The sequence below is a fragment of the Pseudorasbora parva genome, chromosome 15 (genome assembly GCF_024679245.1).
Source record: "Pseudorasbora parva isolate DD20220531a chromosome 15, ASM2467924v1, whole genome shotgun sequence".
In the NCBI taxonomy this organism is placed as follows: domain Eukaryota; kingdom Metazoa; phylum Chordata; class Actinopteri; order Cypriniformes; family Gobionidae; genus Pseudorasbora; species Pseudorasbora parva.
The window spans coordinates 21,029,399-21,042,913 of NC_090186.1; the positions used below are offsets into that span (position 1 = coordinate 21,029,399).

The following is a 13,515-nucleotide window of genomic DNA, read 5'->3' on the forward strand; positions in this document are numbered from 1 at the left end:
GTGGGCATGTTTTTGTTAAATATCAGGACACTGATTAAATGTGTACTATGACATGGGTATGACACATGTGGGAGAGGGTGAAATATGAGGACATTACCCATGACCCCATTTTTCAAAATGCTTATAAATCATACAGGATGAGTTTTTTTTGTTGTTGAGAAAATAAAAATGCAGAATGTTTCCTGTGATGGGTAGGTTTAGGGGCAATGTGTGTGTGTGTGTGTGTGTGTGTGTGTGTGTGTGTGTGTGTGTGTGTGTGTGTGTGTGTACTTGTTTATATTATATTGTAGGGACCAAACAATGTCATATAAACCTGAGATCACCAGCCAGCGGTCCCCACAATGTAAACGGATTCATAAACATACTATGTTTTTTGAAAATGTAAAACTGCAGCATGTTTCCTGTGATTAGGAAGGGGCAGTGTAGGGGGATATAATGTACAGCGTAAAATCCATTACGCTTATGGAAAGTCCCCACAATTCACACAAAAAACAATGTGTGTGTGTGTGTGTGTGGTCTAGGTAAACCCTATGTTATGGGGACACAAAAATGGCAATATTTGAAATCCTTGTCTATGTGGGGATGTTTTTGGTCTCTATGAAGAAAACTAAATTAAAAATTATGCTTTTTGAAATTTAAAAAAAAAGTTTAGATTTCTCTGTGAAGGGTAGAAGTTTTAGGGGTAGGTTTAGTGTAGGGTGATACAATATACAGATTTTACAGTATAAAAATCATGTTTGTGTGTATACTGTGTACACACAGACAGCTACAGTAGGTTGAAAATATGTGTGTTGTGTGTGTGTGTGTGTGTGTGTGTGTGTGTGTGTGTGTGTGTGTGTGTGTGTGTGTGTGTGTGTGTGTGTGTGTGTGTGTGTGTGTGTGTGTGTGTGTGTGTGTGTGTGTGCGTGTGTGTGTGTGTGTGTCTGATTATGAATTGTTTGCAACAGGTCAAATTTGTGAACTGTTTTTAATGGTCCTGACTTGAATATTTGGCTGAGATACATTTTGAGTTGCTGTATGTGAAAATCTTTGTCATGATTTTAAGTAGGACATATTCCTGGGTCAACATATGTATATATTTATCCTGGAACACAATTCCTGCCATGAAACATAGTCCTAACCCCCTAACCCTAACCTAACCCTACCAAAGAGGGAAATGATAGGTAAATAACTAGCACCAAACCCTGCATTTAAACATAAACTTGACATAAACTTTAAGCTTGTCACTGAAATATGATTTGTTGATTGGAATGCAGGATTAACAATGTTATAAATATCCAGAAACAGTCTTGTTGAAATCACATTCACCTGTAAATGTATGGAACTGTAAGGCAGTGTCATCTTATAAACCGCTTCAAGTGACCCTGATATTCTAAATTATTTAAATAAAATACTCAATTTGTCTTTCATTTTTGCTAAATATTGACTTAAATATTGAATATTATCTGTATCATATATGTCCTGTCCTATAACCTGTCAGTATATTAATTGAGATATGCATTTAAGAGTAGGCTAAATGAATGACAAATCAGCAAAACCTGCTATGAGAACATTTTATTGTTATTTTGAAGCCAACTTTTTTCAACCCTTTTTTTTGTTATGCTTTCATTACAAAAACATTTTTTATCCCTTGCTAGAATATATATATATATATATATATATATATATATATATATATATATATATATATATATATATATATATATATATATATATATATATATATATATATATATATATATTTAAAATCAACTGGTTCGGGTTCCTATTTCCGGCCCTTTAAATTTAAAAAATAGCCGCGGAAAAGGCGCCCAAAAGACGGAGCTGCAGAGGGGAATTATTGTTTGGAGATTTGACGGTGGAAAACGGCAAAGAAAGTTAAGGTAAGATTTAATAAAAAAAATATTGCTTCGTTATATTCAGTTGGAGTAACTTACTGCATGTTATGTGATATTAAAACGTTAGCTAATGAAAGCTACAATTGTTAGCTATCAAACATTAGTTAATTTGTCAATTCAAAACTTTTGCCATTGCCTGAAGGATTTTGTAAGTGACATAACGTTAGCAATTCAAGTTGATTATCGTTAGTTCACCTCTCTTTCATACATTTGTCACGTGATTTTTGATAATTACTAACTGCTAAATAAATGGTGATAAAATATTAATATCTGTCTGTTTCATTGCTGTACTAACGTTAGTCTATGCGGCTCTCACGTGACAAAAGTATGAACAAGGCCTAACGTTACCAGAATAACCTAAATGAATCATCTGTTTCTCATAATTTGTTATTTTGCCTGCAATATGTATAGTTTTTATTATCATTATTTTATTATTTATTTTAAATATGAAGTTGTTATCAAAGTTTGCGCTACTTGACGTGATTGCTAAATGATTTAAAGATCCAAGTCAGTAAAATGATCTGATCTTCCCATCACTAACGTTACAAAGAAGTCCTTCGAACTGAAAATCACATTGTCTTCTGCTGAAAAAAAAAGCATAGACCAGCATGATTTCACTTTCACTCACTGTATACCAACCTGCAGTCAGTTCTGTATGGTCAACGTATTTTCCCAATTATAATGTTATAATTATGTATAATTTCATCTATGTATAAATTCTATGTATAAAGAAATTCATCTATGTATAAATTTGACATTAAACTGCACTAACTAGTTGTATTACTTGTATTACAGAAACTACAGGATCACAGAGCAAGCGAGTAAGCTGTAGATCCCACATCAACAGATGGCTTCAAATTGCAAGTGAGACAGAGGGAGAAGAGAAAAGGAGTAACGAAAATGGACACGCAAGTAATTTACACGGTCTATTTTACTAATTGTTTGTAATCATTTGGAGTAAATCCGGGACTACACTTCACTTCACTTGTTAGGTCTATCTCATCTATTTCATCTTTGTTAATAAAAATTTGAAGAAATATGCAATAAAAAACAGTAATAGAAACTGTATATATATATATATATTAGGGCCGGGACTCGATTAAAAAAATTAATCTAATTAATTAGAGGCTTTGTAATTAATTAATCTAAATTAATCGCATTTTAATCGCATATAAATATTTGACCTGTGAACAATGAGAAGTAATTTTTCACATGTATTTTTAGTATACCATTGAATAATGACTGAATACATAAGCTTAATCAACAAAATATTGTTTATTTATTTCAGTCCAGCAGACCAGCGCAATGTTTGCCATTAAGTTTAGCAAAAGCATATTTGTGATATCTGAGGCTCGATGTGCTGCGGTGATATGCAAACTCCTTGTTGTATAGCTTGCACACAACCGTGCTCTTGTCGACGCTTCCATTCTTTCGTTTTTTAAAACAAAATTTCCCATCCACGGGGCCGAGCAAAGCGGTCTCATCAGCTTCTTCGTTCATGTTCACTCATGCCCTGCGTCTCAATCAGCTCCATAGTTCCCTAGTCAGGGCACTGATCAAGACATAAGTCAATGGGCTGACTCCCTGATCAGTGCCCTGACTACTGAACTAGGGAGCTGATTGAGACGCACCGAAGGTTTGTTGTTGTCTTGACTCCGGAGCGCTAGTTGGTGTTCCAGTATAATCGGTCCGTCGAAACTGATTCATTGAAAAACGTTCCGCGGTGCAAAAATAAATGCGGTTAAATTTTTAATTTTTTTGCGTAATTAATTAACGCGTTAAAGTCACGTAATTAATTAATCTTAATAAACGCGTTAAAGTCCCGGCCCTAATATATATATATTTTAGGGATGCAACAATACAGTTAGTCCATGGTTCAATACATAACCTTACTTTGGTTTTTAACCAGGCCATCCTTAAAAATATTCTTGTTTGCCGTAACCCGACCGACTCTGTCAATTTAGGGGTGACTCAATTTTTAATTTTTTTTTCCTTTTAGTCCGACCGACTTGCCGGTTGTAAATTGGCTTTAAGACCGACCAATTTCTTTTTTTACTTTTCAAACAACTAATACAACAGTAATAAAATAATATGAATTATATTTTAGTAAGTATTATAAATGTATAAATTGCCTGGGCCATACAAACGAAGGCTACGTTCTTTCTTTTATAGAAAAACCCGTGACGTCATCTATGTTTACACTATGGTTAACGGATGTCACACTACGGCCTGTGCGTTCGTTTCGGCTCGGCTCATACTCTCATTCACTGTAACGTTAGACTGTTAAAGCCCTGACGGAGATTTCGCCGCATTGTGTGACAGGAGCATGGACAGGAGTCAGGACCATGGACACGTTACACACACCTGGCAAGTGCACTGCAGAAGGGAGGGCTTAGTTTGAGCCCCTGCCCTTTTTGAAAATGAATCAAAAGTGCCGCTCTCAACATTTATCATTACTATATTGTGGCGAATAAAACTGATTTTGAATTATAATTAATATAACAACGTGTACAAAACAGTAACAAATGGCGGAAAAGCCGTTTATCTTGTCTCTGTCAGTCTGAAATGTCGTTGTCATAACGCGTTGCTATGGGTAGCGTGTGTTCTGCTCGACCGCAGCGCGTGGTGGGAGCGGCGGCACTGGTTGTAACTTGAAAATAATGCTTTATGTATGGTTCTGTCGATAGATACACGTGCACTACAACAGCGATAATAAAAGAAAACGTGGGCAAAACGGTCTATATTTGTAAACTGTGTTCAATGCATGCGAGTGCTGCCGTATGACCAGTCATTTTCGCCATCATCACTCAGTATATTCGCCAGAAGACGCGAATGAGAACCCTCTGCAGTAAGAGAAGATCTGTCTCTGCGCAGCGCGCGCACGTCTCACAGCGCGCAAATATTGAGTTCTTTCAAGTCTTGCGTTTGAACGGATAAACTCACACAAAAAGTATGTCAACATGTCGATCTTGATGAGTATCCATCAGACAGTCTGTATATGCCTTAAGAGAACTTTATACAGTCGAGAAAGACGATGCATATCTCTGTATTAGGTCTTAAAGGGGCAGTAGCCTTTACTGCTGTCTGTCAAACAAAAGATAAGGACTCACTCACTGCTCTTGATTGAATAGCTGGTTATAGCTACTTAATTAATTGAATTCATAAAAACAACTTTTTGCTTTTTAATATTCAAATGCACTAGTCTATATCACCAGATGCGTTGGTCTGGCAAGAAGTGCAAGCCACTTCAGAGACACCGATAGTTGCGTGTGTTCTGAGTTAACACAATCGAGCGTAAAAATAAGAAACATATCACGGGAAAATACTAAAACGGGAAGACAGCGGGAAAAGAGCTAAAATACATGAGAAACCCGGAAAAAAAGGGAGGGTTGACAGCTTTGAGTCAATGACAGCTAGCTGGTGGTTGGACCCTTTTCTTAAAGAATGCACCTGAAATTTATGCAATAAACATGTTTTTGACAAATATTTCAATTTGTTTGTGGTCTACATAGGCTGCAATTAGCCTACACGCCCGAAGGCACGGCTTTAAGACCCAGTCAGTGATGTCACGATATGCCAATTTGTTTAAATTCATACCTATGTAATCACCATCACCAAAAATGTACATTTTTTTTGTATTAAAATTTGAAAAAAAAAATATAGACCTACCTACCGACCCTTTTTTTAAAATTTTTTACTGTTACTGCAAACCAAAATATTTTTAAGGATGGCCCCACGGTTTTCCGGTTCGGTTCGGGTTTTTTTTTGTGCTCTTCTATTCTTAGGTGACAGGAACAGAAAAAGGTAATAAAGGAGAGTAAAGGAGAAAATGGTTTTTATTGCAATACTCTTTCTTTATTTTACTTAAAAGACTTGAAAACCCTTACTTAAACTTAAAACTTTACATAAAAAAATTTATACACATTCCCAGTGTATTGTATTAAATAAAATAAATATATATAAAGATTTACAGTGGCAGCTCAGAGATGTACAGTAGCATTTAAGTATGAAATTGAATGAATAAATGTAGAGTATAAACGTAAATGCGGGTAAACACTAGGGGTGTGCATTGGCACTGCCTTCACGATTCGATTCGATTACGATTCACCAGGTAACGATTCGATTCAATTCGATTCTACGATGCATTGTGATGCATCAAAATTCTACTGCACACAAAGCAAATTTTTCATCAGTCATGAGGCAATACAAGCAGATATTAAACAACCGATTGTATTGGCTGCTATGTGTCTCCTGTATCTTTGACATAAAAGTTATTAAATAAAATAAAATGTAATTAAATAAAATTAAAAAAAAATGCAATTACCCCTTAAATGCATGACTGTTTCACCAAACATTCTTTCATATTCAGGTCATTAGCGACCCAGATCTGTATTTAACATGGATAGACCTCTACCTGTCGTGATAATATATAAAACTCCTGATTTTAGAGTAACAGCTACAGAAGAATAAAATAAAACCTATTTCGTTACCTTTTGGAGCTTGGAAGGATTCAGTTTGAGCAGATGTTTAATACCATCCTCATCTGTCCTCGTCAGATCTCGTTTACCAGTATATTCAGCATCTGCCTCATATTCGCGATCTCCAGCATATTCTCCAAACTCATTTTCAATGTTTTCAAAATCAATATTTTGATCACTGACAGCTTCTTGACCACATCCATCATCAAGAGACAGTGACACTAACATATGATTGTGTTTAGTACTTGCTCTCTGAAGTAAATCACTAACCCATTTCAAGTTTTGCAGATTATAATTATTGTTTCGTTTTCTGTCAGAGGTAACTATGAGTGAAACGTCACTTCATCATTGGGTATCAGACATTGCCACCTTGTGGAATAAAGGGGAATTGCACATAATCGATTATGGCACTTTGCCGCATCGATGCTGAATCGTTCATGCCCCGCATCGCGATGCATCGCCAAATCAATTATTGTTGACACCCCTAGTAAACACCCTTAACTTTAGTGCATATGATTGGATATTTGCTCAAATCAGCGCATAGACTCAGGCAAACCATTAAAAAAAGAGCAGAATAAATAAAGAGGAATATTCAAGGGGGTAATCTAACGCTCGGAAAGCGTTCCACCCATAGGGTGTTTAAATATTTTCTCCCGTTGCTTTTGGCTCACTATGGGCTTCTCCCCATTCTTCTCCCTTGACTTGATCAGACCATTGCTAACCAAGCCATCACCTGCTGTTAGCATCCCATTGACTCCCATTCATTTTTGCGTCTTTGACAGTGAATAACTTTACATCAGAGGCGTTTAAAGACTCAATTTGTCCATTGTTTATTTCTAAAGAAACTCGACAATGTATAAAAGGCTCCATTACCTTGTATCTTACACTATCGCCCCGCAGAAGCTGTTTTTGTAAAAATAGGCTAACTATTGCGTCATAACCAACGCGACTCTGTCGCACAGTTGAGAAATTACTGTATAGACCTGAGGAGACGCTCGGAGGCAATCTTTTACTGTCTATGAGGCCGTCGGGAGGACGTGGAGACATAAAGTCTGATAAAGTCAAGGGAGAAGAATGGGGAGAAGCCCATAGAGAACCAAAAGCAATGGGAGAAAATATTTAAACAATGTGATTCAGCTTTCACTTTCCACAACTACTAGAAGACCTACAGCTGTCAGACAGGAGGCTCACGTCACATCTACGTCCTCAAGCTCAGTCTGACCCTGTGCAGTTCGCTCAGCCATCAGGAAGTGAGTGCCTCTGATTGGCCTAATTTTTCCGCCGTTGAAGTCAATGGGATAGCTCTGTCCATTTCTTTTACTGTCTATGGGAATATTTCAAACGGGGGGAAATGGAAATAAATAATTAAATGCAAAACCGAAAAAAAAACACAATTCACCAGCCCATATTGAACCATGAATGCGTACCTAACGGTTCAATATTATATTGAGTATTGTGGCATCCCTAATATATATATATATATATATATATATATATATATATATATATATATATATATATATATATATATATATATATATACAGCTCTGAAAAAAATTAAGAGACCACTGCAAAAAAACTAGTCCTCAGAGTTGGGGAACATTGTCAGAGCAGAAGGAAGCATGTTTTCTTCTACACTCTAAACACGCTGGGTTAATAACAACCCAAGTTGGGTTGAAAATGGACAAACCCAGAAATTGGGTTGTTTGAACCCAGTGAATGGACCTTTTCAAACAACTCAATGTGTGGGTTTGTCCATTTTCAACCCAACTTGGGTTGTTATTAACCCAGCATTTTTTAGACTGTAGGACAACCTTGTACGTGGTTTAATTCATGCGTCCTTCACAAAGACAAGTCTGCCCAATTCAAGCATTGCTGAAGCACTCCCAGATCATCACCGATCCTCCACCAAGTTTCACAGTGGGTGTGAGACACTGTGGCTTGTAGGCCTCTCCAGGTCTCCGTCTAACCATCAGAAGACCATGTGTTGGACAAAGCTGAAAATTGGACTCATCAGAGAAGATGACCATACTCCAGTCCTCTACAGTCCAATCCTTATGGTCTCTTGCAAACCTCAGCCTGGCTCTTCTTTGCTTCTCATTGATGAAGGGCTTTTTTCTAGCTTTCCACAACTTCAGCCCTGCCCCTAGGAGCCTGTTTCGAACTGTCCTCGCCGTGAACTTCACCCCAGCTGCCTTTTGCCATTCTTTTTGTAGGTCACCTGAGGTCATCCTATGGTTGTTGAGTGACATTCGAATGAGTTGGTGGTCATTCCAGTCAGTGTAGAGTTATTTTCGCCCTCTGCCAGTCTGTAACTTTGTTGTCCCCAATGTCTGCTGCTTGACCTTGTTCTTATGAACCGCTGTCTTTAAAATTTTAAGGATGGAAGCAACCCAACGCTCACTGTATCCCTATGCCAGTAAAGCCAGAATATACTTGTAGGCTTCCATACTTGTAGAGATGCTGATTTAAGAAAAAAATTGCAGTGGTCTCTTAATTTTTTTTTCTCCCAGAGCTGTATAGATATTGTAGTGTTTTACTTATCTAAACTTTTTAGGGAAGAAAAACAAATAATCAAATAAAATAAAAATCAATGTATAGTCTTTAGTGTGTTTGTTACAATTGAATTGATCATTATTAAAGCTACAAATGTAGTTCAGTTAAGAACAGTGAGTGATTACCTTTTTTCTTTTATTGTTTCATTAACATAAATATAAAGACCTAATTCACAGATCTAATAATGTTAGACATCATTTCCCCAACTGCTCCCCAAATGTTCACTTAAAACTGCATTAAGTTAGCCTGACAAGCCAGAGCCACATCAGGAAGTTAGCTCTGGGAACTCACCATTGACAGGGCTCAGTCCGAGGGGCGGGATAAACGGTTGTCTTTCAAACTACCTCTGCACGCGATAGGATAGCGCTACAACCAACCTTCTCGGAACCTTCTCTGCCGTCATTATGTTAAGCCCCGCCCACTGGCTCTACACACAATGGCCCTCATTTATCAAAAGTGCGTACACCAAATTTCCAGCGTACACCTTGCGTACACCCAAACCCAAGGTGACTTTGAGATTTATCAATATGGACGTTGGCGTACGGCACGCTCAAATCCTACGCCAGCTCAGGAGGTGGTGTACGCACGTTTGAGTTAGTGGGAAAATGCGCAGAAAAGCAATTCCTAACACCACAAAACGCACTGACAAGATATGCTATATGACCCACTGTTAAAAACCACAACAACAACATTCAGTGTTTATTTTTGTGTGACATGAACGTCAATGTTTAATTTGTGTGACTGTACCAAAGCGTTTGATTTGTAGGCATATGTATTCCTCCAGTCGCGAGCCTGTGCGCTGTATCTGACGTTTCAGGCCCGCCTGGCCCAGCAGCTGCGCACGGACTGGGACTAAAATAATTCAGACTGACAAAATAATAAAAATGACCTTCTTCTTTTAATTAATAATAAAATCAATAAAAACGACACTCTTCTTCTGAATAACAAGCGTCATTAAGAATAATAATCATAATAATAATAATCTTACAAATCGTCATGTAATTATTAATGTGAATGAATCTTACTCCACATCACATCATCATCACTATTGTACACCCCAATACATGTGCCGTGATACGAAATTAAATGCTAATTTTTTCAAAACGTGTTGTAAAATAATGCAGTGATGGTAATTTATCATCCAAACAGCTTTAAACTGCTGGAGTGCGCTTCTCAACCTCCACACTATAACAGTACTCGTTATTTGTGTCCATATTTTGTTTTTGTAGGTGCCTTTAATTCCACTCTTTAAACTCCCAAATAAAACAATTTCGGTTTTTTTCACTTCCCTGGTGATGGTCTCGATGGGCGCTTCTCAATCATCTCACTAGTTCAGTAGTCAGGGCACTGATCAGGGAGTCAGCCCATTGACTTATGTTCTAATCAGTGCCCTGACTAGTGAGATGATTGAGCGCGCCCGATCTCCACGTCGGAGAAGTTTCGCTTCTTTGCCGTCTTCTGTTTGTCCATGGCGTAAAATGAGGGCGTGGGGGAGGCGGAGACTTGAATATATAGGGGCGTATTATTCTAATGACGATCGTTTTCAGCCGCCGCATTTATCAAGGGCAGGTATTGCGTACACCTGGATTGCAGAGGTGCGCACAGCTTCATAAATCAGGCGATGAGAGGAGTGTAAGCATAATCTTACGCCAACATATACACCAGTTTCTACGCAAGATTGATAAATGAGGGCCAATGTGTTTGGCCTGACCAGAGTTTGGTTTTTACAGCTCAGAAGTGTATTTAGAGTTGCTAGACTAAACTCATGGCAAATTAGATTTGCTGCCGTTAGGGTGCGTCTAGATTTGTAAAATAGCATTATGTAACATTTGCAGTAAGATATCCCAAAACCACTAGGCCAATACTACATATTTTGTTCAGTTGAGAACCTTCAATATCCCAAATGTTTCCAACTATTTGTAAATCGTGAGAAAATTGCTATTTTAACCAAGGAACCGGGACGTGTGAGGGCGTCGCCTAACGATGTCATCATATCTCTTAACCCTCGGTTTCTGGTTTTATTCTGCTGATGCGCTTTACTCCGACTGTAGTGTTAACAAGTGTCATAGCAGCCGCTGAGTGAACGCACAGAGTAACGTCATAACATAATTTAAAACTCACTCAAATGTGTTATATGATAAACAGAGCTGCGTTACCTCATACTCATTACCAGAAAAGCAGAAATAGTGCCGGCGACTATGGCATAATCAAAGTTTTTCGCGCTGCTCGTGAGGCTTGTGTTGTTCATCTCATTAACAATCACTCCAGCAGCCTTGCTCAGCTCCACAACACTCGCTACTGCTCTGCTTCACACTGCAGTAACGTTAATAGGGATGTAATGATAAATTGTTATATCGCATTAATAAAATGTGACTATATGTATCGTTGATGGAAACGATATGATTTGCAATATAGTTGTTTTATCCAAGGCTCAACTTGCTGTAGTAAGCCTATTTATAAGGTACAATTTACCCAGACACAAATTTACAAATGTACCTCAAATGTAAATTCTGTCATAATTCTCACCATAATGTCGTTTTTCGTTTAACTTCCAAACACAAATGAAGATATTCTTTATGAAACCCATTTTAAAGTCCATTACTCTCAAACTTAAACGATGCAAAAAATAAAGTAATCAAGTGGTCTAATCCAAATCTTCTGAAATCTTCAAGTCTTCTGAATAGACACAATGGCTTTATGTGGTGAAAATATATAAAGCTACACTGTGTGATAATTTCCCCCATCTAGTGGTGAAAAGGTATTTGACCAACCAGTGATTATTAGTTTCTGTTCCTCTCAAGTCCGATTTTGTTTTAACTCCTACAGTGGCCAATTTAGTCCAAGATTAACATGGCATCCAGTTCAACCTCGTCCATGAGTGCCATCGAGCTTTAAAAGGCGAAGCTTGAATTTACGGGTATGTCCCTCTTTGGCTAATGTACTTTCAAGATGGAGGGGCAACATGGCGACCGGCATTCGAACCCCTCACCCGTATGTATTTTCAATGGCATATTATAAACTTACAAGAATACTTTATTACTTGAAAGAAGTGCATTACATCACATTACATACATTAATTAGCACATATTTTTGAAAGAACTAAGTGTTTTTAGCTAAGAATAAACTAAAAAAGTTACACAGTGTAGCTTTAACACAGTGAACATTCTGTAGTAAACACAGACGTTCAAATGATTGCGTGACGTGCGAAAACAACATGAGAGTGAGGTAAAATTCTTGGATGAGCTAAACATTTACAGTTTGAGAGCGGCCATTTTGACACACTTTCTTGCGATTAGAACTGTGATTGATTGCATTGATCATCTGAAATGCATGCACTGCTGGAATGACCCTCTTCAAAGTGAGAGCGCAAACATTATTTAAAGTGGCACTCCTCCAAAGTCAAAGCGCAAACACCATTTAAAGCGGCAATCCTTAGTGAAAGCGCAAACATAATTTAAATCACCAGATCACATTTAGTTTTAGTAGTATGATTATTCAAAGCAGTTTTGATGGTTCATTCTTATACTGCATTAATAGCAGGAACAGCAGGACATAGCGAGCATGAGCAATGCTGCCTGCATTGAAAGTGCGAGTAATTCGTGAGGGATTTTTGTTTTTTAATTTACAGAGTTTCAGTGACACTATTACATTAATAATCTCATTACATAGAATCATACAATGACAAAACATAATGTTAAATATAATTAATAATAATGCAATGGGGGAATATTTGTGGGTCCTGATAATAATACACAAATAATAATATAATAACAATAAAAAAGTACAAAATAAAAATAAAAACTTTATTTCGGCTTATCGGGATACATATCGTATCGGGATACATATCGTATCGGGATACATATCGTGTCGGGAGTTCAGTATCGAGATACATATTTAATCGTGACACGAGTGTATTGTTACACCCCTAAACGTTAATAATCACTTTCAGGAACATGATTTCTGAGTCCTATCCCGATTTTTTTCTTACCGGCTGTGAGGTGAAGACCACATGTCCCAAGATCTTTCCCAAAACTGACCTGATTGTCGCTTGTGCAGATTAATATTAAGATCTGTTTGATCTTTCTGAATTGTAGAAATGAACCAAATGATACAAGGATCAGCAGTTGTTTCTGCACTGAAAGTAAATCCAGACACGATTAAAATCAACGTTTGGGAAGCCAAATTTTCAGTATTTTTTGCACAAAATAATAAATCATGTCAATAAAACCCTAATTTTAGTGTTTAGGATGTTATAATCTATATACATAAAAGTGACATACACATTTTTATATAAATATGGCAGCGATAAGGTACAGTAATGGTTTTATTTGGTGTATTCTTTCCTAACAATCTTTCATTCTTATCCCGAGGTTACCATTGTCAGCTGGATCTGCTCCAAATCCAGATCAGATGGTGGACCTGCACCTAGACATCAACGCAGCCCTAAATGTCAACAGATAACATGTCAACTAGATAACTCCTAGAGACGGATCCCCTGTGAGGAACTTGCTAACAGCCATCAACACAGATCCTCTGTCCTCTGCACAGACCCCTAAGGCCAGCTTCAACTCCATGTCGGCATG

At 37.5% G+C, this 13,515-nt stretch overlaps 1 long non-coding RNA gene across 1 annotated transcript in view; it reads left to right on the forward strand.

The window, feature by feature from the left end:
• The first annotated feature begins 1,824 nt into the window (after positions 1–1,824).
• The window catches only part of LOC137041886 (uncharacterized), a 141,033-nt gene continuing 129,342 nt past the window's right edge, over positions 1,825–13,515 (forward strand). The window contains exon 1 of the long non-coding RNA XR_010898170.1: positions 1,825–1,883. This is a non-coding gene — a long non-coding RNA (uncharacterized lncRNA). The remainder of the gene's footprint in view (positions 1,884–13,515) is intronic.